This window comes from Maniola hyperantus, chromosome 14 (genome assembly GCF_902806685.2).
Source record: "Maniola hyperantus chromosome 14, iAphHyp1.2, whole genome shotgun sequence".
In the NCBI taxonomy this organism is placed as follows: domain Eukaryota; kingdom Metazoa; phylum Arthropoda; class Insecta; order Lepidoptera; family Nymphalidae; genus Maniola; species Maniola hyperantus.
The window spans coordinates 9,893,157-9,920,009 of NC_048549.1; the positions used below are offsets into that span (position 1 = coordinate 9,893,157).

Genomic DNA, 26,853 nt, shown 5'->3' on the forward strand with positions numbered 1-26,853 from the left:
CGACGAGGGTTCGTACAAAAATATTGTAAGCTTCCTCTGAATATACTTAGTTGCGAGTAGACGAGCACGAAAGTAACGTCTTGCTAAAGTTAAAAAGATGATAAAGTTTTACTAGTCAAAAAGCAGCCTTCGACCCGTGTGTTTTCTTACCGGAACGCTCAATCGCTTGGCAACAGAGCATTGCCGGTAAGACCAGACCAGAGATTTTAGAAATCATCAAATTTTAAACCCCTGCCAGGAATCAAACCCGGGACCTCCCACTGATAAGACCACAGCGCTTGCCACCAGGGAGGCCTTAGCAGAAAAAGAAACTAAAGATTGGAAAGTCTTATTTTAGTACCACGGACTTCTTGCTGCAATAGCGCAATACGCTTAGTTGCCGTCCGTCGCACGTGGCTATCTGTGACCTTCTTAGCCTTGACCTAGGTGGGTAAGAATTAATGCTAATTGGATGTCATAGAATTTAACAAAAGAATAGGTGAATCTAAAAAAAGCTCAAAATCAGGCATAATGGAAACATGGAAAAAAAAGCTGAATAAAAAGCTGTCTAACTGTCTGGCACTACGGTAAAAAGAAATAATTTTCTGCTACCAAATTCAAATCTTAGGAAATTTAAATTTCACCCACAACCTTATCATAGATTTTTTTTAATGCGCTACGTACCTACCTACTCTTTATTTTCCACAAAAGTCCACAAAAAACTCGTCATAGTATCAAGCTCAGCATATTGAAGAATAAACCCGGATATACACAGAGGCGGATATCGATGAAAAAATAGATATTAGGATGTCATAACCTGTACACACTCGAAGGAAATTAATAGGAAATAGTCTTAGTAAATTGAAATCACACTTTAACTTTATGTGCCTACTAACTTATGCCAGTAACTTAGTCCGCGTAGACTAAACAAATGTCAAACCCCTATTTTACCTCCTTAGGGGTTGAATTTTCGAAAGTCCTTACCGGATGACTATGTTGTAATAGATATCTGCATGCCAAATTTCACCCCGATCCGTCCAGTAGTTTGAGCTGTGATACATCAGTCAGTCAGTTAGCTTTTTTATGTATACAGATTTGTAGTGTATTTAGATAAAATAGAAATAACATTTTTATTTCGAAAACGCGTCAGCCACGCAAAGCCGTTAGGTTAGACACAGCCATTGCCCATTCTGTTACGTCACTTTTTTCGTCATATTCATCCCAGTTTATATCTATTTGGGTCCCGGATTATCTAACAAACACCGTTAGAGATAGTAATTCCTAACCGACGAACACTTGACATGTTAACCCCACTGACAAGGGTAGTTAAAAATATTTTAAGCTGCAAATTGCATTAAATATTTCGATTAAGGTTTATTCTATGGCCTTGCCTTAGCCCGTTTTTTTGGTACCTATATAGATTTTTTTTAATATATAGATTAATTTCTCGCTAGACTTAAGTCATAAGTCTTAAGTGGGCCCAGTTCGGTGCTTTCTTCATACAAACATAGGAGGATAATTACTACATTATTTGATATTGTATGCTCAAAACTAAGTATTATATCAGTTTGTCTTGCCGTTATCTAGGTTTATTGATGTATTGAACATAGAAAAAAATATTGATTTTAAAATTACGAGCCTCAAAAGATTCCTATTTTAACACTAAATTTATAACTTTAGGCGTAAATAAATAAGATTAGGGTTATCAAAATTCTAAAACAATTTAATATTAGACATAGTTTATTTATTCATTAGTTGAAATATCTTTATTTTGCAAACACACATTTAGTATTTTTGTCTCAAAAATACTTTTCCTAAACCCTTGATTTCAGTGAAAATCATCGTGCCTCTCACCTTTCTCATACAATGTCAAGTGAAAAGCAAACAGGTTAGGTCGAGCGTACTGCGTCACCTTAAGCCTACTTCTCTGTCAGTTTTATCTTTTGACAAGACAAGACAATGTTTCAAGATGGTCACACACATCAGGCAATGACAACGTACATGCATGTTTTTTTAAATGTATAGATACGCGCTTGGGTTCAATCAGACCTGCTGGCTAGTAACGATGCAGCCTAACGGCGGTTACGCACTCATCCGATCCGAGTCCGTGAAAATGCGTTCCTTTTTGTCTTGTTAAGAGCTTATGACGTATGTTGTAGATAATTAATCGCTGGTATTCGGATGAGTCACGGGTGACGGATAGGACTCGGATGACGGAAGCGCAATGCGCAATTCGCCGTAAGATAGAGCGTGCTATACCTAGAAGATGCTTATATTCAATTTTGACTTGAAGATTATTAAAAGTGAATGGACAAACAGCCGTGCAACGGCGGAGGAGGCAAATTGCTTCGTTCCTTTCCGTGGAATTGAAGACCATTGTCAAGATCTACACTCTGTAGGTGTACGTTGCGCTTAAATCCTAACCAACGAAAGCGTGACACGTAAACCCCTTTGACGAGGGTAGCTAAAAAATATTTGAATCTGCCATAAAATATTTCGATCAAAATTGAGTTATGCGAAATAGCGTGTCATCGTTGTCAGCTGACCTATCCGTCATACAATCCTGATGAAAATAAACATTAAATAATATAGATGGAGCTCGAACAGGTTTAGAAAAGTGCTGAATAGCCACTGATTTACCAACAAAATATTGTTTTTATTATTAAATATTAGCTGATGCCCGCAACTACGTCCGCGTGGAATTAGATTTTTAAAAATCCCGTGGGAACTCTTTGATTTTCTGGGATGAAAAGTAGCCTATGTCACTCTCCAAATCTTTATCCTATGCAAAAAATCACGTCAATCCGTTGCACCATTGCGACGTGATTGAAGGACAAACCAACAAATAAAAAAAAATTTACATTTATAATAAGGGTACTGATTATGAAAAAAAAGGGTGGCGTAGCATAGTCTCATCAGCATATATCTGTGGAATGCGCTGGTTAAGAAACGTTGGTCAAGACGATAACTGGATGGTGAGCATCTTTCCAAATGTCGCCTTTAGGAAATCCATACTTATATCACAGAATATCTAAGTGTCTGTACTTGTTAAGTTGTTATCTTTTCGAGTCTAACAGTCGCACTCAGAGTCGCTTAATCGTTACTTAAGATTGAGTTAAACGAGACAGAGCTATATCTCTCACATAATTTTGACTCGTTTTAACTCAATCTTAAGTAACGATTAGCGACTCTGAGTGCGGCTGTTAATAGATCAATCTTGATATAAGTAGACATGAGCGACACGGACGTAAAATTATTGTTTTTATCCCAGGTGTTTTCATGAAATTTTAGAAACCTAACGATTTCACAGGTATTAGCTAGTAATAAATAATATCCATACTTCCATACTTAATATTATAAATGCGAAAGTGTGTCTGTCCGTCTGTCTGTCTGTCTGTCTGCTAGCTTTTCACGGCCCAACGGCTTAACCGATTTTGATGAAATTTAGTACAGAGCTAGCTTACATCCCGGGGAAGGACATAGGCTACTTTTATCCCGGAAAATCAAAGAGTTCCCACGGGATTTAAAAAACCCAAATTCAAGCGGACGAAGTCGCGGGTATCAAAGTCAAAGTCAAAGTCAAATGATTTATTCAAAATAGGTAATAAATTACGCTTATTGATGGTCTGGTATGGTGTTAGATTTGTAAGATATAGTGGTGATAATTATAACGCAAACTTAAAACTAAAGCTACGAGGGTTCCAAACGCGCCCAGGTCTGAGAAGAGCCCACAACAAACTCAGCCGGGTATTCTTTTTATTATCACCACTTTACAAATCATCTATCTTCTTATCATCTAGTTTAGTATAAAGCAATCATACAAATAAATCATCATTATCATCAACAACCCATCCCGACCGAGAATGAAACGGTTTAAGGCATAATTCAGCACGCTCGCCAAGTGTGGATTGGCAAAAGTTGATCATACTAAAATTTATTCCGAACAAACTCCAAACTGTGAAGTAAATAAAGGCCAGCAAGAAGATCATCCAAGAAAAAAATGCGTGCGGAATAAATCTAAATAATACCACGCCGCCAAAATAGGATCCACTTGAAAAAGTTTCCCAGCCACAAACTGAATTTAATAAAAAGATTAAAGAAGACGACAGCTTTGGATTTTTTTTTGGGAAAGAAATCAAATTGACCTTGGCTAAGATCCCATAATAACGTCGACCCTAATTGAATATCCTTTGAGTAAAATATTGAGCGCTTCTGGATTAACAAAGCTTTGTACATATTCTAATGGCTCGGTTATACATAGATAGCTCCTAACCTAACGATAGACAGTTACGGCATTATTAACTCGCATGTTAGTAGCTTGCCTTGTTTCGACCAGTCACAATGCATGTGAACTGGCATGAAATAGGTGAGAATTGATAGCCTCTCTTATGTAACGTTCGTGGCGACAAAAGGCAAGTGTCAAGATAGAAACAAAAATATTATAATATAACTCGGAAATAAGCCATTGGCCGACTCACATATTATGACAGTAACTTGCATAGGCTAGACTAACTCGCACATTATCTAACTATGAATAGTTCGCACAATGTAACTACGGCTAACACACCAGCAGAGCCAAAACACGGTATCATTCTTACCACTTACCACTCAAACTCTGCTTTATTTTACTTTAGCATAATAGCGCCGGCGAGTTACATTCAACAGTTCCCAGGTTCAACAGAGCCCAGGAGCAACGTGCACCTTTCGTGTTTTGTGTTTCAGTATGACAATTTCAACCGTATGAGACCGTATCAAAGTATTTGGATCCACTCCACTCTATATGCTTCGGCCCTAACTCACAGCTCACAACTCGCGTGGTAGCTCGGGATGTGCAACCAAGCATTCCATGTAAACTCACGCAAGTTTCAGCATTTGCGCGTGCTACATGCATGAATGAGTTTATGAATGGGGTTTCACGAGCATCAAATGCTCGTGAAACCCCATTCATAAACTCATATGCAATTGCAATAATTAAACGCTATGAACGAATGATTAGTCGAGCTTACTACTTCTCGACAATAGGTGGCGTTAGTGGACTTATTTTTTCTTATGTTCATCCTCTTGGATTATGCTTTTTCCTATAAGTCTGCGTTTCAAGTGTCAAATAAGTGACAAGTTAGAACCCAGAGCCGTAAACCAGTTAAAAAATAAATAAACAAGTGACAAGTGACAGTGGTGTCAATGTCAGTTACGACAAATTACAAATCAGGCCCTGTCATCTGAGGGCCATAAAAGATGCATCAGTCCATTTCTTTCGCACTTTCTATTCCTCTTTCGAAATCCACAGGACTATCTCGCTCCACTCACACAGTATTAAAGGCACATGTACATACAGCACACCTATGATATCTATTGCTCAAATCTTATTGGTCGGTGATTAGATCCAATCGGCTTTCATTACATAGAATTTCAAAATAAAAACATGTCGATGTCGGTTTCGTGAGATTTTATAACCTAACCTAAAAAACTCAATTTTTCTCCTTAATCCATTGCGAGAGTTTAAACCTGGAAGTGTGCTGCAGTTATAACAGGATATTCGTTTTATATTTCTATTTTCAGTTTTTTATGTTTTTGTTTTAATTTAGAGATATAGTGGATGTGCTCTTTAAACTTGCCTACCTAATTTAGGCTTAGTAATAATTGTTATAATATGAGGCAGTGTAGTGTACCTAAGTGTAAAAGCACCCTACATTTACACGCCGTACCTTTTACCGACACAACTAGATGGAAGACATGGTTGATTAACTGTACATATTTGCGTATGTACTCCCTTAGGCAATTAGAAAATGTCAGGATTTGCGAATCCCATTTCTTACCTCGGTATATCGTAAATAATAGATTGACAAAAGATTCAATTCCCACGCTGAATTTGCATATTACACAGTCTTAGAAAAACCCTGGTTTAGTACATTTTAAAATTGTCAAATTTCTAGAGATATCCCCTTTACAGACTGGTAAACCCCTCGATGTTAACATAGTCGATATCCCATCGACTTCACAAACAGACAAACAAAGTAGGAATGAGCAAGCTTCTGTTATTTCAAGTCGAGTTTATTGCGATTTTACTTGCGCGAGTAACTTACGCGAGCTACATGCACCATGTACACACGGCAATAAAAATATTTGTTCTGTCAAAATGTATGAATAATATCTTCCGTAAACATTTATATGGCATATAAAATTGAAATATAAACAAAGCAATAAGGAAAATCAGGGCATAATAACGAATTCATACCCCGTCTCCACGTCTCCACCATGTTGATTCGTGCGTAACATATTTGGTGTGTATATTTTACAAAATATAGGAACATACGTAGTATTATTGTGAGATCGGTAGGCAATAAGAAATAATGAAGAGTTTGCTTCTTTTGTTAACGGAATAAGAAATGTGAAGAAAATAATTTGATTGGTATAACCCTTCGGAAATACTCGGCGCAAAAAGTATATAGGTATTATATTATTTTGAGGTGCTGAGATATTTTCGATAGGTTTGCAGGTTCAACCGATATGGCGCAGTGCCGTTTTGGTTTCTTTTAATAAAGATGTAACCACTTGGTGCAAAATAGTTGCAACATAAGTACTGTACGCGGCAGAAAGTAATGTACATCGACGTTTAGATGGAGATAACTTTTTAGAGCATTGTCTCCGTCGTTGAGACCGACAAAACGTCATATAGGTATGAGTGACAGAGATAACGCTCTACAAAGCCGAAGTGAGATTATAAAGGTCGATGTACTTTCTGTCACGTATTGTATAGTACGCGAAGGGTCGAGATGGCAATCGCCGACGCGCATAGCCCCTGTGCTAACCGGGTGCGGGATAACGCGGGTGACATGTGGGTGTGCGGGGCCCCCCCCCCCCCCCCCATTGCTATCTCGACCTTTCGCGTACCTACCTACTATACCTACGGCTAAAGTTGTCTCGCTCTAAGTCACAAAAAAAAAAAAAAATGTTTAATATTCAAAACTCTAAATTAAATTTATCTATCGGGATTGCAAAAGCAGTGATAGCCTAGTGGTTAAGACGTCAGCTTCTTACGCGGGAGTTCAGGGCTTCAATCTCAAGCATACACCTGTAACTTTTCAGAGATATTATGTGTTTAAAGCATTTAAAGCACTTGCTTTAACGGTGAAGGAAAACATCGTCGTGGGAAAAGTTCAAAACCTGCATGCCTGAGAGTTCTCCATAATGTTCTCAAAGGTGTGTGAAGTCTGCCAAGGCAACCTCTTCTTATTCCAAGAGGAGATCCGTGCTCAGTAGTAAATCAGCGATGGCTTGATGATGATGATGGTGAGGATCATCATCTTGATAAAAGACAAACCAATGTTTGGAACGATTGATTTTATTGGGACGCATCTGCTAAATATTGAATTAATCAAAAGAAAACTTTTCTTCATAAGTACAAATCTTTTCTACTACGACGTGGTCAAAAACTATTAAATTAAATAAAAGTCCTCTTGCTGTCCAAGTTAGAAATTGACATTGTGAATAAGCCTTTATGACACGTCTGAAAGCGCTTATGTTTGTTATGTCGCAACTCTATTTTAGAATTGTGGTGGATATTTTAGTTCAGAAACTTTGCCTGAAACAACATTCCGTAGGAAACTATGTTATGTGAAAAACTTTTCGTTTAAAGGCTTACAACGTTAGTATGAGACCTGAACAACTTATTTTATTAACTAGGTATAAGTATTCCAAATAAGATGTCTCGGTTTTGGTTGAAATTAAAATGGGGACGTGTACAATTTATTAGCAAAAATGGAGGACGTCATGATATAATATTATGCTGTAAAATATAATTAAGATATACAAGGCGTAACCAGAACGCTGGCAAAAACAAGACAGGTGATAGTACTGATGATTACTGATACGATACCACAAAAAAACGCGAAAAAAAACTATTAAAAATTCTATATTTTTGTAAAAGTTTCCGATAAATTGCAAATAAAACATTTGACTGACGCTAGAGGTCAACAAACGTTGGGAAAAAGTAGGTTACTTGAAGTCAATGCCGCGTCGTAAGCGGGGTATTGACCCGAGTTTTTCACGCTATACATTGCGGGTTTGAAAATACTAAATCACTAAAAGTACAAAACGAGGCAAATAGTTATTGATATTGGATTGTGTTTAGGTAGTATAACAATGACGCTAAGTTTTAGCTAGCGTTCTGGTTACATCCTGTATAACTTGACTTCGTCCGGGTAGATTTAGGTTTTTAAGAATTTCATAAGAACTTTTGACTTTTCAAAATACAAAGTTAGGGATGCATCATGCAGGCTATCTCTATTCTGCACCATATTTCTTTTAAATTGGTCGAACGGAAAAGAGCCCTGAAAAGTCAACAGGCAGACAAACACACTTTTGTCTTTATAATATTAGAACAAAAAAATCATTATTAGATACTAACTACTATGTAATAAAGTCAATTATTTATATTGGCCTTATCGAAAATCCATGTATGTAGTTAGTGACGTTGCCGTGTTGGAGGGTAGGTACACAGCAAATCGGGTGATGCGATAAGGGAGTGAGTTATTGCCTGCTGGATGCCTGTTGGTGACCGAAACAATCCTTATGGAAATTTATTTGTCGTGTGTGAATCATCGCAAAGTAAACTTTAATTTATTGTTTTACTAGCTGATGCCCGCGACTTCATCCGCGTGGATTTACTTATTGAAAATCCAGTGGGAACTCTTTAATTTTCCGGTATAAAAGTAGCCTATGTCACTCTCCAGGTCTTTAACTATACCCATGCAAACAATCACCTTGATCCGTTGCTCCGTTGCTCCGTTGCGACGTGATTAAAGGACAAACCAACAAACCTAATCATTTCGTTGTGGTTTTTTTCCGTGCAACTTATTTTTTTTGGAAAATATTACAGTAAAAATACCTACCTATGTAAATCTGAAATGATACAATTTTATTTAACGTTGAATTTCAGCGATGCTATAGATAATATTATGTACGACATTTTTTAAACTTCAATAAAGAATGTTGTCAGAAAAACGTTATCAGTGAACGTTATAAATAAAATGCTAAATACTGAGCACAATTTTCTAATAATTAACGGCTTAGGGAACTCACTAAATAAGCGTTTAGCACGCACACAACACTGTCTGAAAGAGTGGTTAAGAATAACTTATGAGCATTTAACACGAATTGAGTGGTTACATTTTGAAAAATTGCGACTTTATTTTAAGCCTAGATTTTGTTGAAAAAGTGTTGTATTTTATTAATGTTGAAAGAAATTTTTGTATGAAGCTTGGGACGGTTTTTCCTGTTGATATAATCAGGTGTTATTTTGAGGAAATATACTCATACAATCCATACTCACTTGTTAAGTTCGTATGACCTGAGCCTTAATATCATATTTTAGGGTTTCGTACTTCAAAAGGAAAAAAAGGAACCCTTATAGGATCACTTCGTTGTCTATCTGTCAAGAAACCCGTACTTCCCGTTGACCTAGAATTATGAAATTTGGCAGCTAAGTATGTCTTATAGCACACACACACAGACTTTTGTGCTAAGCAACTGCCTATATGTGGTGGTCTGTGAGCACACGTAAAGGGAAATATCTGAAATAATATCTGTCCCGGCTGTACTCACGTGTTTAGTCGACGTTAGCCCGATTAGTTTCTAACCCATCCGGGGTCCTTTTTCAAGGGAGTCAGTTCGCGCACGCGCCGCGGTTTTGACCCCGGATGGGTTCGAAACTAGTCGACTAAACACGTGAGTACAGCCGGGACAGATATTATTTATAATGGAAATAACTCACGGTAGTTTAAACGCTAAAATATCTGAAAACTGTGAATTTATGTCATGAACAAATAATATTAGTATTATAAACTTTCAAAGTAAGATTACTATACCAAGTGGGGTATCATATGAAAAAGCTTTACCTGTAAATTCTAAAACAGATTTTTATTTATTTTTATGCATAGTAGCTTTTAATTAATTGTGCAATATGTAGAAAAAATACGACTGTAGTACGAAACCCTCGGTGCTCGAGTCAGACTTATACTGGGTGTTTTTACATAAAATTATCTCGTTAATTAAATAAGATTCTACACAACTACTCGCACTCAAAAAAACGGCAAAAAAGTTTTCTATAGTGAGTCACGATTCAGTTCCATAGAGGGAATATAAAAGCGTTTTATTCTTTGAATACGGTCTATTATGCTATGCGGGTTATTCTCAATTTGTATGTGAATTTGGGCGTTCGTTAAAACCGATTCTGCCTATTCAGTTTATATTAGGCTTACACACCCGAGCACGAGATTACCCCTTTTAGTCGCTCAGCGCAAAGCGTTCCGCTTTTAGGGTTCCGTACTCGAAGCGTGCCAACAGGACTCTATTATTAAGCCTCCGCTGTCCGTCCGTCCGTCTGGCTATCAGCAGGCTATATCTTATGAACCGTAAGAGGTAGAAAGTTGAAATATTCATAATGTGTTTTTCTATTGCCGCTATAACAACAAAAAATAAAAGCCCAAGATGGTTAGCGAATTTCAAAATGGCTACTATGCAAATGAAAAAAAATGAAGTGCTTTATTTTGTACGTAGGTACAGAATCCGTCGTGTGCGAGTCCGACTCGCACTTGACCGGTTTTATTTGTAAAATGCTGATAAGAATACATACTGCAGAAACAAGGGGCGGATTCCGTATAATTAATTTTGTATCGTGTTATCTTTGGCCCGGATTTTAATTGGTCAATGTTTACGTACGAGGAAAAAGGAGTAAGTAGGCAAGTTAAGAGATTTTTAATACCCACAGATCATCATGATCAACCCGTGACCGGCTCACTACAGAGTACGGGTCCCCTCTAAGAATGAGAAAGTTTATGGCCGTAGTCTACCACGCTGGCCATGTGCGGATTGGTAGACTTCACACACCTTTAAGAACATTATGGGGAACTCTCAGGCATGCAGGTTTCCCCACGATGTTTTCCTTCACCGTTAAAGAAAGTGATATTTAGTAATTAAAACGCACCCCGAAAATTTAGAGGTGCGTGCCCGGGATCGAACCCCTGAACTCCGATTAGAAGGCAAACGTCCTAACTACTAGGCTATCACAGCTTGTAGAATCTGTACAAGTAAAATACGAGTTCAATACTTAGTGCAAAGGTTCATTACCTTGAACTCAGTCGCTAAATACTACTGACTCACGACATGATATTGCTAATGTCCCGGATTGTTTCATTATGTACTAACGTTGCTAGTTCATAGAATAGCTATTCATTTTGCGCCGCGTCAGTTTGACTAACTAATTAGGCACCTACTACCTATAGGTTTTTGAAATCCTGTGGGAACTCTTTGATTTTCCAAAATAAAAAGTAGCTTATGTGTTAATCCAGGGAATAATCTATCGCTATTCTAAATTTCAGCCAAATCCATCCTGTAGTTTTGGCGTGAAAGAGTAACAAACATAGACACACACAGACAAACTTTCGCCTTTATAATGTTAGTGTGATTATTTCTCATAAATTGTAGTATTTGTATGTATTTGACAAACAGTTCACTTTTATAATAGCTTCAGTGATCTTTAAACGTGGGATACTTTTGCAAAATATGAAGAAATCTACTTTTTCAACTATTTAAATCGTAATATTTCAGAAACTGTGACTGTTAAGAGAAAAAATTCAAAGGCAATTTTTACAGATAATTGCATGATCTACAATTTGGCTCCACATATTTTTAGAATAAAACTTACCGTTTGGTTGAAAAACGTGGGGTCAAAAGTTTCCTATGGCCGATTCTGGGATGATAGGCTATCTTTGTACTCGCCAAAATTGGTCAAATGGATGGGCCGTGAAAAGATAACAGACAGACAGACACATTTTTGCATTTACGATATTAAAAGTATGGATTAAGTATGTAAATAGAAAATAGCCATTTAGGTACATACTATAGAAAATTCTACTTTTAGAACTGCTTGATGGTTTGTCAAATAGTAAACAGTGAAAGCTGTAAAGCACGCAACGGCAAAATGTTACTTCGACGCTACAACGTGCGAAAATGCCTGAAGCGGCGGCGGTGAGTCGCGCCAACTGAACCGTACTCACTACCGTCTGGCTTCATCACTACCCATTTATAAATACGAAAGGGTGTTTGTTTGTTGGTTTGTTAGTTTGTCCTTCAATCACGTTACAACGGAGCAACGGATCAACATGATTTTTACATGGGCATAGTTAAAAACCTGGAGAGTGACATAGGCTACTTTTATCCCGGAAAAATCAAAGGTTTCACACGGGCTTTTAAAAACCTAAATCCACGCGGGTGAAGTCACGTGCTAGTTTCGAATATATCTATTACTACCTGATGCCCGCGACTTCGTCCACATGGATTTAGGCGCATGACGCGCAGTCACTAGGACTAGTGATTGTAGATTGATATATTGGTGTCTGGTGTAGGATTTGTGGATGGATGGAACGTGGATTTACTCGTAACTAATGGTTTTGACGTCAAACTCAACACATACATACATACACATACCTACTCACACACAAACACACTTGCACACACACACACACACCCACACACACACACACACAAACACACACGCGCACACTTAGACATGCACTAGCTACTCCGGTATATTCTTGCTTGCTCAACTGTTAATTCAACTTTAATCAACTGTGTTAATTAATAAAATTGGAATCAAGTAACCTAGCAATTATATGACACAAAAATTAGCATTAAAACACAGAAGTGATTCGTATATTGTACCTACTTATGTTGATAGAATTCGGTAGTACATACTTAGTAAGGTATTCTCTTGAGTTTCAACTTTCAACGTGTCACTCACGTAAGTTTGTATAGACGAAAGCTTAAATTAGATAGAAATCATACCACATTTTCCAAGCAAACATTTTGTTTTCAAGCATTTTTGTTCATGTTTATTCGGAGCTTTATTTTAGACTGAAATTCCACCTGCCTAGTGAATGAAAGCATGTCCCGAGGAGCGGCTAAAGTACGCGACAGTGCGCGTCCAATGGAAAAGTTGACAATGCAACTTTGACATGGAAGGCTTTTTGTTAAGCACAGCTTTTTGCCAGTATAGTCGACGTATAACATGTTACTTTGTTGTAAAGTTAATGTTAAGTACAATTTTCATTTTTTTAATGTTTAAATATATGTATTATCCTTCTTTTCCGATAAGTTTCCGGGAGCCATGTTACAAGCACTGTGACATTTTTAGGGTTCCGTACCTCAAAAGGAAAAACGGAACCCTTATAGGATCACTTTGTTTTCTGTCTGGCTGTCTGTCCGTCCTTCTGTCTGTCCGTCACTCTGTCTATCTGTCTGTCTGTCTGGCTGTCTGTCTGTCCTTCTATCTGTCCGTCAGTCTGTCTGTCTGTGTGTCAAGAAACCTATAGGGTACTTCCCGTTGACCTAGAATCATGAAATTTGGCAGGAAGGTAGGTCTTATAGCAGACATGAAAAATCTGAAAACCGTGAATTTGTGGTTACATGACAAGAAAAAAATTAAAATGTGTTCATGAATAAATATTGCTATTTTCAACTTTCAAATTAAGATTACTATACCAAGTGTGGTAACATATGAAACGGCTTTACTTGTACATTCTAAAACAGATTTTTATTTATTTTTAGGCATAATAGTTTTTGAATTATCGTGCAAAATGTCTAAATAATACGACTGTAGTACGGAACCCTCTTTGCGCGAGACTGACTCGCACTTGGCTGGTTTTTGTTAGTGATGGCCGCCTGAAAGATTGCAAGTTTTTCAAAGGCTCAAAGGATTTCAAAACCAAAAAAGGAGTCTAATCAAAAAATACGTCACCACTCCTGTTTATATTACCTTTTTCTTAGACTGTAATATTTTCTTATCTCTAAGCATAATAATATGGTTCTTGTTTAAATAAAAAACATAGATTATGTTTTATAATATTCTGTTTCCTTATAATATAAAGGTCAAATACATAATATATTATATTAAGTTTTATATATTCTGATCCTTTATAATTTATAAAGGTTCATTAAGAAGATGCGGGTAAGAACACTTTGTAATTAAACCGTGAACCATTGCGTGACAGCCACCTACATAAGTAAAATCCGATGGGTCTGTAAATGTAATTAACGAGCTAGAAATCTAGGTATTTAATTATGTACCTAGTTAAAACGCAAGCGGTTACGTAATCCATACTAATATTTATTAATGCGAAAGTGTGCCTGTCTGTTTGTCTACCTGTTAGCTTTTTTTACGGTCCGTCCGTTTAAATGATTCCGCCGCGAACATCTGCGACGCACGCACAGGGTTAGCGTGGGGCTATGCAGGTGTGCGGGGCGTTCCCGCCCCGATTGCCATCCTGGCCTGTCGCGTACTATAGCTTACATCCCGGGGACGCACATACTCGTAGGCTACCTTTCGAAAAATTGGAATCCCACGGGTGTTTTAAAAACCTATATCCACGCGGATGATGTCGTAGGTATCATCTAGTCTAGTTATAAATAAATGCGAAAATGTGTTTGTTTGACGGTTTGTCCTTACGCCGGAGCAATAGATTTTCGGAATTTCCTGCATGGATATGGTTAAAGATCTGGAGAGTAACACAGATTTCTTTTTATCCAGGAAGATCAAAGAGCTCCTGCGCGATCAAAATCATAAATCCACGCAGACAAAGTCACTGGCATCAGCTAGTCTTAAATATAATTTTAACTTTATTGCCTTTTCTAACGAAAAACGGTTGCATACACACAAGAATCTTCTTAAAGTATTACTTGTGATTTCTTCTCGGCAGGCTATGCATCTATTCGTAAACGGGCTTCGAAGCTAAGCTTCCTTATCCGGGCTTATACTCTAGGGTGCTTTTAGCTATCCGGATTATAATATTCTGGTCCAAAACACCAAGGCTCTCTATTTCGTCACAAGTCTAAGGCTGGTGAAGTGTCAGTGAGTATGACAGTACCCGTAGTACAAGATTTTACGTCTCACCAAACCAAACCAAATTCGAGAGTCGAAATACTTCCACGTTACAGTAAACTGGATCTTAAAGGCCTTGTTTTAAAGCTCAAGTTTGTCTACACTTCTACAGCCAGCGCTCCAAGCGGAAACATTGCGAAATTAAAATCAGTGGCATTAAATATTTGACTTCAATTCAAGGCTGTTTAGGTCCATTTTACTGTAACGCGGAAGTATTTCGACTCTCGAATTTGGTTTGGTTTGGTGAGACGTAAAATCTTGTACTACGGGTACAGATTGTGAGTTGTGACTGTTGAAAATTTAATAGTTTCGTAATTAATGGGTAAAACTGAAAGCATTTGGTTTAATCCCAATTAGAGATCGAATCTATTAAACTGCTATATCCTTCCCTAACTAGCGTGTTTCAATCCTTAGTGCACACACAATCAATAGCAAGACAATGCGTTGCCGGCTTTAGAGGAATCTTGTTTGCCGCTCTCTGGAATAGTAGATATCGGGTTCGCATTCAGCTGCCCCACAAGACAGTATAATTATTTGGTATTTTGATATAGCTATTGTACCTATTTGTATTGTATTGATATACCTGTTGTATAATTGCATTTTGTAAAACCGCTGTTTTTTTGCCGACTCTACTCACTAGGATTTTCTTTCTGAGCCAACCACCTAGCCACCAGTAATCACCTTGTACAGAGTACACTGAATGTGTGTCATACAAATTAATTTCTGCGGGAAAATATTTTTTATGTTAAAACATTGAAAAATATTTGTTGTTTATGCCTTGTGACGACGTTAATTGATTTCTGTAATAGTAAATTATGTTAGAATTAAAGATAAATCTAAAAAAAAATCTCTTTAATAATGAGCCCCATAAACTATTACTACTACAGTCCAAGACCTTATTGATGAAGACTAGGTGTGTGAAATCATATTTCGCATGCAACAGGCGTCACCAATAAATAGGTTACAGCTGATAAGTACATAATTTAATATCACAGATTTATAGGCATCCCTATATCCTCGATTCTAGGTCGAACCGCGCGCAAGTCAGACTAATTTGTCAAAGGAAATTGAACGCTGGAATCAGGTCCCTAAATCCCTGTCGATGAAAATCATATATCACGTGTATGAAAGATATTACAAGCTGTTTCATATTTATACCGTAACTAAGTTTTAATACCAATTTGTCGGCGAAAAATATCGATTATTTTAGTCGGTTTTAAAAGTATTCTCTCGATCTTTAAGGTATTCTAGTCCCATAAATTACCGCCCTACGACCTACAACTACGACCCTATTGCTGGATCCACGCGGCACAAGACCAGTCTCTACAAGAAGAAACCAGTACCCGTAGTACAAGATTTTACGTCTCACTAAACCAAACCAAATTCGAGAGTCGAAATACTTCCGCGTTACAGTAAACTGGATCTTAAATGCCTTGTTTTAAAGCTCAAGTTTGTCTACACTTCTACAGCCAGCGCACCAAGCGGAAACATGGCATTGAATATTAATTGACTTCAATTCAAGGCTGTTTAGGTCCATTTTACTGTAACGCGAAAGTATTTCGACTCTCGAATTTGGTTTCGTTTCTTGAGACGTAAAATCTTGTACTACGGGTACTGGGTGCGGCAGTGAACAAGAAACCTAGGTGCACATCCAAGCAGAAAAAATATCTGTAGTTATTTTCTTTTTGTATGTTAGGTATTTATTAGCAGTTTTGATATAAGAAATAAGAAAAAAAATACTGATTGGTGTAAGCGATAATAAATTATGTGATTAACAAGCTTTCGCCAGCTTTCGCCGTTTCAATACCATGGGATTTTAATACCATTACAAGGTGAACCTATTTCAACGCTCAAGGCACGTTCGTTATAAATGGTTCGTAGGACTAAAGTGATAGGTCACGATAGGTTATACAGCTTTTATGTTATTAAGCCATTTCATTGAGTAATTAAAATTCAATTAACTGATATCACAGTAAATTGGCTAGAGCATGGAAATGATATGAATATAATATGATGGAGAGTGGAGTCTATATTGTGGTCTTCTTCTCAGATCAGGGTGTGTTTGAAACCCTTGTATCTTTAGTTTTAAGGTTGCGTAATTAATTATATCCATTACCTATTACATCAAATCTTACAAATATAACAATCGACAGTCAAAGAGTGTACAATACTTACCAACCAATTTTATTTTATTATTGCCTAATAAATGCCTTTGACTATGGTAATTTTCAATAGTTTCAGCAATTGTCTACCACGCTGGTCAAGTGTAGATTGGCAGACTTCACACACCTTTGAGAACATTCATTTAATTCTCATTCTGATAGGAGACCAGTGGCCCTACCGCGGTTGTTTGACAGCTACAATGTCACGATCGCAATCATCTCTGATTGGTTAATGCTCGCTCACTATTGGCTACAATGCATTGTTGCAACAAGAATCGCACAAATTCAGCCAATCAGAACAATTGAGATTGTAATAATGATTGATGCAGGTTTTAGACAATCGCCCTACTGTTCTCAGAAGTAATTTCAAAGAAGTGCTTGATTGTGTCCCACCACGAAATAGCTTGTTTACCTCTTTGGTTACTCAGAAGACCCATACTACTACTTAACAGATTTTATCAACCACCTGCTCAAAAATGCCCGCTGGCTCTCCAACTATACAGCGTGTAACCAGAACGCTAGCAAAAAATTAGCGTTATTGTTATACCTACTATCTAAACACAATCCAATACCAATAACCATTTGCCTCATTTAGTAGTTGTAGTGATTTAGAATTTTTCAACTCTGCAATGTATAGCGTGCAAAACTCGGGTCAATGCCCCGCCTACGACGTGGCATTGACTCCGAATGGCCTACTTACGCAACCTCTGGCGTCAGTCAAATGTTTTACTTGCAATACATTGTGAACTTTTACAAAATATAGGTTTCTTTTGGTGTTCTCATATTATCAGCAGTCATCAGTAGTATCACCTGTCTTCGTTTTTGCTAGCATTCTGGTTACACCCTGTATAGTATCTATAGTATAGTCCGCGATGAGTTAAGATGGCAATCGGGGAGGGAACGCCCTGCACACCCGCACAGCCTCCGTTTTAACCCGTTTTAGCGCAGGTGACGTGCTGGTGTGCGGGGCGTCCCCCCTCATACCCCGATTTTCATATCTACCTGGCGCGTACAGGTAGATGTTATATTTTTGTACATCGTTTTAGTTAAGCCTCTACACGCAAAGAGCAAAACCGTGGGTTGCACCTAAACTCATACAATTATTAATGTTCAAGTGGGTGGAGACACGGGCAGAACCATTGTAATATTCTCAAAGCTAAAAATGCTTTTGAAAGTCAGTAAGGGTATCGATTTACAAGAATTCTAGAAAAAAGCGAAGGAAGGTAAATTAAATCATTTTAAAATTCATACCACGTCTACTACTAGGTATATTGTCTTGTAAGTTACCTCGGTGCCTTTTTATTTTATAAAATGCAAGGTGGAAAGGGCTAAGGCCAGTGAATAATCTACATTCGGAATTCAACTACGACCACTACACAACAATACTATTATAATCTGCGCAGAATCGTGGTATTTTAGGTGAGTGACAGTTGTTTTAATTATAGTTAGCGAACTGTTTAGCTTGCTTTGGCACAATCTGTCGTACCATCACTGGTCGTACCTCATAGCGATTAGCGAATGAGGAAGAGAGGTATCTTCGCTGGGACGAGCCTATAAGTGTAAATAAATTGGGTAGACACGACGACGCGCGGGTGGCGTTTTGTTTGCACAAAATAATATGGCGTTAGGCTACTTGACTCATATCTAATTTCGTCCAATAAATGATTATTTATTATAGTATTTTGCGAAATATATCAATAACAATTATTAAAAACGCAGGATGGATATATAAATCCAATTTAAAAAAATACAATTTTTATTTTTATTTGAAACGCAGAAAACGCTGTCAGCCATGATGTGACAAAGTGTAAATATGTAAACAAAGAAATGTCATCCCTATGTCACGCGGGGACTAACGTAGTATCCATATATATAAAATTTAGAGTCCTGACTAACTTATATATCAACGCACAGCCTAAACATCTAAACAGCTGGTCCTAGATACATCAAATTTGGTGGGTGTTTTCTTTGTAGGTAAAGAGAAGGTATCCACTAGGAAAGGATTTTTTGAAATTCCACCCCTGAGTGGGTTAAATGGAGGTTTGAAATTTATGAAGTCCACGCGGGCGAAGTCACGAGCATAAGCTAGTTTTTATATATTTCTAAAAACTCATAGTAAACGTAAAAAAATATCGTTTTCTCATGGTTTTCTCGTTATAAATTGAATAAGTTATTAAGTAAGACTTACAACAAAGTGATCTTTGCAAAAATAAATTTGGGTTGAAGTCGTTAGTCATATAGGATCCCTTTAAGCAAGTCTTCGCGTGTTACGTATATTTATTTCACTGGGCACTCTAATTCACAACTTTCCTGTGGTCTTTATCGATGCGTTTTTTACATTCTTGGATGATACAATAACGATAATTACTATATTTTTCATGTAAACTAGTATAGAAGTCATGTTTATTAAACTTTGGGAGGTTATGCTGTTGTTTACAAATGCATGACGTCAGAGCACAGATAATCTATCGGCCAAACATGGCCGACAGTGTTTTTACCTGTCTAAGAAAAAAATATTTTTAAATTAAAGTTTTACGGTTTTTAGGGCGCAAAAAAATATAGTGTTAATTTTTTTGATATAATAGGACAAATATGAACCATTTAAGACCAACTTAAAAAAAGTGTCAAGTAGCCTATTATTCGAGCGAAATCCCGCGCGCGTTTTTCCGCTCCCAGTTTTCTTTTTAACAGACTCACTAGCGATTGCGTGAGTTACATTATTATATTATGTCAACGCCAGTGAAATACAAAGAGCTTTGAAGTTCCTAATTTACTGGAATAGTATGTAATATAGGAATTTCAGCGCTACAGTAACTACTCATTTAAAAACATTATTTAACCATAAATTATATAAAACAGTATTTAGTCAAAAGTCAAGATCAAAAACTATCCAGGCTTCCTCTCTACGACCTACATGTGTGTGTGTGTGTGTGTGTGTGTGAGCGCAACCTGCGTGTTTGATTTCCAGCAGGAGGCTTCAACCGTGGTTATAGCTACTACCCTACTGGCAAATCCATGCCGCCAAATGATGAAGGTTTGTCCGCTTCTATCTAAGACTGCATCATCACTTACCACCAGGTGATATTGCAGTCAAGGGCTAATTTATTTATTAATAAAAAACGCAAATGATTTTTGTCTCAAAGATGAAAACACATTTTATCATACTGTAAAATAAGAGTAAAATATAATATAGTAGTATAATGTATCGGTAAGCGAATTGTAGTAGGTAAGTAGCGGATTTCTTAAAAGATAATCTCTGTATTAGCATTTCAACCCTTGTCGCAAAAGGGAAGCTTCCATTGTAACAATATTGTTTTGTGAGAAAATAGTTGGTAATCGTTGTATCATAGTTCACGACAGTTAGGGAACTTGTAACAAAACGTCGAGACTTCGACGTCAGTCATCATCATCATCATCAACCGATAGACGTCAACTGCTGGACATAAGTCTCTTGTAGGGACTTCCACACGCCACAATCTTGCGCGTCCTGAATCCACCGGCTCCCTGCGACTCGTCTGATGTTGTCCGTCCACCTAGTGGGGGGTCTCCCAACACTGCGTCTTCCGGTGCGAGGTCGCCATTCCAGCACCTTGGGACCCCAACTCAGAGTTCATAAAACGACGTTAGTGGTAGGCGTCAAACGTTGGTACATTTGACGCAGGTAGCCCTTAAGTAGCCCTATTTTTCTTTGATTTTACGTCACCAATAGCCAAAGCATATTATTATTTCACACTAGCTTATTCTCGCGATTTCTCCGCGTGGACTACACAAATTTCAAACTCCTTTTTTACCCCGTTCAGACTTCATGCGTGTTTCCAAATCCTCCTTACCTCTCATCGAACCTAATGTTAACATTTCAAATTAACCCAAATTTTAATGAAATACCTTAAAATATTTCAGTTCATTTAAATACGTTGAAATAGAAATAGAGTATAAGCTAGTTAGACGATAAGCTGGTATTTTTTGCAGCAATCTATATAAATTTATGTAGATTAGAGATAATTTTATAGATTTAGAGTTTATATAATATTACTTATCTAACTCTTCTCTAAATAGTATCAGTCTCATTAAATTAGCTTTGGTGATACTTGCTTTTAAATTGAGTGAATTTTAAGAGTCAAGTTGATAATAGTACTATCCACCTACTCATGCAAATTCGTAGTGAATAAGCTAGTAGGTATATATTTATGTAAAAGGAATCCATGACATTATCGACGAAAACATTAATTACAATGGTCGAACCAATATTTAAAAAAAATTACACTGTTTATACAGGTAAATCCTTCACTGAATCCGGTTTACACGTAAACCATTACGAGCGGGATTTTAACGTTAACAGCTAACTAGAAACGCTCGAGGTAGAATCGCCTGACGTTATCTTAACAGACCATTAGACTCAAACGCTTACCCTCTACCGCTTGTCGAATAAAACGAAATAAAACCCTGAGTACTGTTTCCTAACCATTTACGGCGCACTTTTTACGTTCTCATTATTTACCTGAGCATTTACCGAAAGAAATTTAAATTGTAAAACGTAATGAATTTTATTTACACTTAATGTATTTTACACAGCACGTCACTGAGTATGCTTTCGTTTTTTTTATCACTACTCGGTCGCGAGTACTGACGAAAATGTACGATTGACTCGTAGCACGTAGCATACGTCTGACTTGCTACGGAGTCGCGCCGGCACTGTCTACACCAAGGTACTCGCTTAGCGCTACATTTCACTAGATATCACTCGTAGCACTGATTTTACAATATTTTTTGTAATTCACAATAATATTTATGGAGAATTACAAAATTATTGGTTTAATGAAATGATTTTGTAATTAATATTACATGAATAAACATTTCAGTTCCGCACGCGTAAGAATGATTCAATGCTCATTTTGTTGGTTTTAATATTGAATGTAAATTTGTAATATTTCAAAATGTTTTGCTATTAACTTCGCCTCATTGATATGAATAATAAATAATCAACTAGGTATTTGAATATTGAATTATTAATTTCCGGGAATTAATTAATATTTATATCATGTAACACCGTTGAACAAACATTGTTATTTGATATTGTAACATCAAATGAACTTATAATTATACGGTAATATTCAATTTCAAAGTAGTAGTATTTTACCAGTTTAAAACAAATCCAGGTCTGATATATTACTAAGCTTTTAATATTAAAGCAGGGGTAAGTCACTAATTCTTCTGTTTTTTTATAATAATATACTAGTTTGCTGGCGACTACGTTCTCGTAGGAATAGATTTTTTATCCCTGTGGGATCCTTTAGAGATAAAAAATGTTACTACTTGCATATTTATTTAAGTGCCTCTAAATCACGTTATCTGTCTTTCGCATAGATTTGAAAGTAAAATTTTGTTCTTAATAAAGATTTTATAATAGGGATGTTGTCAAAAATAAACTATTTCTCAGTGATTATTGAATAGAGGGCCTTCCAAAATACGTAAAATTCACGTGCTTTGTTAGTTTTAAGTGTAATAACCATTTTAAATTATTGATTAAAATAAAAAGCACGTAAAATCATTGTGACGTCACATGCCAGTATTTCATAGAAGCTCGCATACTAAGCGTGTGTTTTAACGTTTGATATAAAGATATTGTCAAAGTCAAAGTCAAAGTCAAAAAGTCAAGTTAACTAGTTGTCAAATACCTACCGGATTGATTTTAAAGCTCAGAGAAAAAGACTGACACAGTTTACTTAAAAAATATCTAAAACAATCTTTTTTGTAAAATATATCTAAAAAAGTTGTAATTTTCGTTCGAAAAATAAAAGCAAGTTATAATTATTTTTTTAAACCTCTGTATTTCTGACTTTCTCATCAGAATAAAATTGAGGTTCGCTGCTTCAATATTCATTATTTTAAGGACAGCGAAATTTGATTTTCAGACGAAGGATTTTTTTTTTCAGAATTATTTTTATGCTCAAGGTTTTTAATATTAACTAAAAGCAGTTTCGCCTCCTCTCCCATCATATTTGTAATTTAATTTTACAAAAACTTTCCTTCGACTCTTGTTTTAACTAGAGCAAACTTTTTATATTATGCATGTATTTACGCTGTGGTACAATTTCCTACAGCCTACAAGCTGATAGGTAAGTATAACACATTTTTGCTACTAATGGCTTTGCTACACAGTAAGTACTCATATACTTACCTATTTTGAAACGGTGAAGGAAAACATCGTGAGGAAACCTGCATGCCTTAGAGTTCTCTATAATGTTCTCAAAGGTGTGTGAAGTCTACCAATCCGCACATGACCAGCGTGGTAGACTATGGCCAAAACCCATTTCACTCTGAGAGGAGACCCGCGCTCTGTAGTGAGCCGGTAATGGGTTGATCATAATGATGATCATTTTTAATTATATTCTGTCAGCAATATTTTAATTGCTTGTCACTTAGGTCAAGAAATAATAATATTATCTCTACCAAGAAAAGTCGTGCTTATGACCTGTATCAGATAAAAATATTGTTCTTTTTGCTCTTGTTTAAACAAAACAATAGAACTCGGTGCTCTTTGGAGAATTCTTGTAGAAATTAAAAGGAGGTCGTTTATTCTAAGAAAATTTTGTTATGTTTTCTTACTAAAATAATTAAAAACAAGTTAATAAGATTTTGTAAAACCCGGCTGCGGTTTGCACTGTTGTTGTGAGCTTTGCTGTTGTCTAATGTCTATGGTGAAAGAAAACATCGTGAGGAAACCTGCATGCCTGAGAGTTCTCCATAATGTTCTCAAAGGTGTGTGAAGTCGCAACAGAGCGACGGATCGACGAGATTTTTTGCATGGGTATGGTTAAAGACCTGGAAAGTGACATAGGCTACTTTTTTTATCCCCGAAAATCAAAGAATCCCCACGGGATTTTTTAAAACTTAAATCCACGCGGACCAATATTTTTTTACATCTGAAAATGGCACCATAACTTTGATATTTTTTTGAACAAATTTATAAAATTAGTGTCACTTTGGATGATGTAAGAATTCTAACGATACCTCACAAATCCAAATTTATTCAGGCATTTAGAAGTTATGGTAGAATAAGGAGCCTCAAATAGATACATACATACATGAATTGTGAAAACATTACACTCTTTTTTGGTTAGATGTGTTGTAAATATGTCCTATCTCCCCTCTCTCTTAGAGACTATACAGTGCGACAAGGCTCTCTTGGCACTTGAATGACACTGACAGAGGCGCGAAGAACAAAGGCTTAGACTATTCAAACAAGAATAAAGGGGACACTAATTGACGACGACGTTAGTTCCGATTTTCACCACGCGCCAAGATAGCCTTGTCGTACTGTACTATACTTTCCTACTTAATACTTATAATACTATTTTTAATTACATATACACTCTTATCACTACTCTTATCAGTAGAATCTTTATTCCGAACCTATATGGTAGAGTCACGAACGTTTCATAAAAAACACTAGTTGTCTCAAATCAAATTAAAAAAACAATTTTTTTTTAATTTGATTCGATAAAGGTCTATTTAGTAGAAAATTAAATTAAAGATAGTAGAATTTATTATCAATTCAGGTGGAAGCAGCCGTCTGCAGATTTTTGCATAAAGTATATAAACTCATAAATAATTTCAACGCGCCGTCTCCCGTTTATGTTTTATTCGAGTTTTATTATCCGTTGCACTGGCACGAGTGGTTTGAAACACACATTTTAATGTACGAGTAAAATACATTTCAATATGAAACCATTTTCTTTTTGTCTAGCAATATATTTTATTAAAACTATTAGCTGATGCCCGTGAATTCGTGGGATGAGGTTTTTAAAAATCACTGGGAACTCTTCAATTTTACGGGATAAAAGTAGCCTATGTCGATCTTCAAGTCTTTAACTATATACCCATGCAAAAAATGAAGTCGATCCGTTGCTCCGTTGCAACGTGATTGAAGGACAAACCCACAAACCAATAAACCAACAAACAAACACACGTGAAAACGTGGCGCTGGGAAACCCACAACAATTAGACGGACGCAATGATACAAGATTGTTTTTTATGGTGATCCTTTTAAAATACCTATATCCAACAATGATCGTCTAACAGTTTTTTAGTGAAAATATTGAGTTGAGATCCGCAAAACATTAAAAGAAACAAAATAGAATAGGTACTTGTACCTACTTAGAATGGTTTAAAAATCTAATAGAATAGATAAACGACAACGACTATTTTATGCTAAATGTAATTTAACATTCAAAGCGAGTTCACATTCAGTCTACATTTTACAATTCTTACATGTATTTCAAAGTTTAGGTAACAAATGTTGCTGATTTATTCTTTGCGTGCTCTCTTTATACATGGAGAACATCAATTTTATTCAAGTACTTATACTTGTTTTGTTTTCTAGTACTTTTATTCAAACATTTATACAATGACCTACATTTTTGACTAGAATATGTGCCTTCTTGATAAATAAACGAATATCGTTTTAAGTATCGTGTTTGCAAAACTGAGAATTTTGATTTTGAACAATTTTTTATGTTTATGAAGAAAACTAGCTGATGCCCGCGACTTCGTACGCGTGGATTTAGGTATTTTAAATATCCCGTGGGAACACTTTGATTCCACGGGACTATGTCACTCTGCAGGTCTTTGACTATAACCATGCAAAAAGTCACGTCAAAACATTGCTCCGTTGCGAAAATACACTCCACAATATCAAATCAAATTTATTTGAAAGTATTATTACGATATGACCCTAAATAAAAATTACTTGAGCAAGAACAATTAACTGAAATTCATTAAAGATTTAACTTTAATGAATATGACAGCAAAAAAGAAACTTCCTTATGGCTAGCGTACATTTAGGTGAATCGGAACGTAATAAATTGCTCTGAGAAGTTTTTAAATCTAATATATTATTTTCTAAACGCTTTTACAGGTTACAAATTATCTAAAAATCAAACTACATAGTTAAATCTAAAACCATAACAATTTGAGAGAATCACTAACAAACTAATATACTTTCATTGCCAAAATGCTTACAGGTTTGTTTTTAAATAAAGTTGAAAATAACAATACTCATAAAATTTAAATTTAGTTCACACATTACTTTTTCTCTCAAATTGTGATTGTGAAAGTAATGAATAGTAAGTAAACGATAAATAGTAAGTGTGAGACATCGTCTACATCCGAGGAGTTAGTGCAACTTATCAAGTAGAGAGAAAACGTGTTATGTGTGTTAGTGTAAATCTCTCTTTTAGTATAGACGGGCTATTTGTCATGACTTTGCATCTCCATATAATTTTGATAGATTATATAGTTTATATTTAGATAGATTAGATTAGGTTTTGAAGATAACTCTAGCGTCACGGTTTTTTTTTCTTAAAACTTATAATATAAAGCATCTGTAGTATTTTTAGTAGAATGAAAAAGTAGAATATTCTACACAAGTCCTATCCATGAAAGTTTAATAAATTCATATTTATAAATTGAATATGTACCTACTAAATTAAAGCAAAATTAATAATCTAAAATCAATACAGCGAATAACAGTATTAGTTACCTACTTAGTAGTAGTAGTAACCTTTCAATTAGTTTACAGAGATTTTGATACAACCGAAAAAAAAAATCATTTTAAAATATTTTTGGATAAAGGCCTAACCAAATGTGCGCCTGCTTTTATCTTAGGTAGCCCCATTATAACAGATTCAATAAGACAGTTTCTTATGTAAGGAGACCACGAAGGAAAAATAACTCGAAGACGATTTCACAAGTTTATTTGTCGGTTTTCATTACAGA

At 36.1% G+C, this 26,853-nt stretch overlaps 1 protein-coding gene across 3 annotated transcripts in view; it reads right to left on the reverse strand.

Moving 5' to 3' along the window:
* Positions 1-21,756, reverse strand: part of LOC117988300 (collagen alpha-1(XVIII) chain-like) — an 86,316-nt gene extending 64,560 nt beyond the window's left edge. For 2 of the 3 annotated variants that reach the window (XM_034975431.2, XM_069503088.1), the window contains exon 1: positions 21,575-21,756. The gene's annotated coding sequence lies outside the window, so the exon portion shown is untranslated. Of the gene's footprint in view, positions 1-21,484 lie in introns of all 3 variants that reach the window. The other variant, XM_069503087.1, reaches the window with a different exon arrangement.
* Between the last annotated feature and the right edge of the window lie 5,097 nt (positions 21,757-26,853).